This window comes from Polistes canadensis, unplaced genomic scaffold (assembly GCF_001313835.1).
Source record: "Polistes canadensis isolate GaletaPanama2010 unplaced genomic scaffold, ASM131383v1 scaffold_19, whole genome shotgun sequence".
In the NCBI taxonomy this organism is placed as follows: domain Eukaryota; kingdom Metazoa; phylum Arthropoda; class Insecta; order Hymenoptera; family Vespidae; genus Polistes; species Polistes canadensis.
The window spans coordinates 710,268-712,039 of NW_014569566.1; positions in this window are offsets into that span (position 1 = coordinate 710,268).

Here is a 1,772-nt window from a genome sequence, read left to right on the forward strand (position 1 = left end):
TTTCTATTCCAATAATAAATTGTGTTCTAGGTAATTATGATCAGTATATTTGTAAGTTGATAAAAAAAAACAATTAAGAAAAGAATACAAAAATTAATTACATTGTCATTTATTTATTAGATTATCAAATCAATTTGATAAAATCTTTTGAACTGAAGCCTACCACTGTCGTATAATTGTACAATAATTAACAAACTTCATTATTTTCTTAGTCGAACGTATTTGATCGTAAAAAAAAAACAAATTTTCTAGTTGTTTATATTTTCCCAATGCAATCAAATTGAAACGTGTTCTTCTGAAAGTTAAAAAAAAATTAAAAAAAGAAAACAGAAATGAATTACATTGTCATTTATTCATTAGATTATCAATTCAACTTGATAAAATCTTTTTAAGTAAAGCCCACCAATGTCGTATAATTGTACAATAATTAACAAACTTCATTATTTTCTTAGTCGAACGTATTTGATCGTAAAAAAAAACAAATTTTCTAGTTGTTTATATTTTCCCAATGCATTTAAATCAAAACGTGTTCTTCTCAAAGGTTACAAAAAATTAAAAAAAGGAAACAAAAATGAATTACATTGTCATTTATTTATTAGATTATCAAATCAATTTGATATAACCTTCTGAACTGAAGCCTATCATTGTCGTATAATTGTACAATAATTAACAAACTTCATTATTTTCTTAGTCGAACGTATTTAATCGTAAAAAACAAATTTTCCAATTGTTTATATTTTCCCAATGCAATCAAATCGAAACGAGTTCTTCTCAAAGGTTACAAAAAATTAAAAAAAGGAAACAAAAATGAATTACATTGTCATTTATTCATTAGATTATCAATTCAATTTGATATAACCTTCTGAACTGAAGCCTATCATTGTCATATAATTGTACAATAATTAACAAAATTGATTATTTTATTAGTCAAACGTATTTGATCGTAAAAAAAAAAACAAATTTTCTAGTTGTTTATATTTTCCCAATGCATTTAAATCGAGAAACGTGTTCTTCTCAAAGGTTAAAAAAAGAGTATTTTCAAGATGAGAAAAACAGAAAGCATCATCATCATCATCGTCATCATCATCTATGCTATTCCTTGTCCGGTAACTTCCGGGATTGCGCAACTGATCTACATCTTTACACACAAACACTTATATACAGACGCGGATCGAAATCACAATAGAGTTATAGACAGAGAGAGTGTGTGTGAGATAGAGAGAGAGAGAGAGAGATAGAAAATGTGAATATGTATTACTCTTCTCATTGGTGGAAGCATCGAAATGGTTATTTTTGACGGTGAGGTCGTTTAGGACGCGTAAAACGAGCACTCGAGGACATCCTCTGAGCGAGGTACCTCTCACTCTATCACACACACACACACACATACACACAGCGATTCGTTCTACAAACAAGCCAAGCCCATATATCGGAGTATGTAAACCTAACCCCGGTACTGACCTCCAGCGTTTCCTCTTTAATCGATCCGATGCATACGTCGATCATTCTAAAAATATTATATCATTATATACAGTAAGTTTTTTTTCTTTTCATCATAGAAAACGTAGAATATGATGAACCGTGAATCGAACAGGTTTTACTGTATAGAAGAAACAAAATATAATATGAAATACAAATTTATTTCTCTTTTCCCTTTCCAAAAAAAAAAAAAGAAAAAAAAGAAATAATAATAACCGAAAACCCTTCACCTCTTCCTCACTAAAGGATTATAAGCAAACGAATGAAATAAAAATATATAATATCTTTTTCGT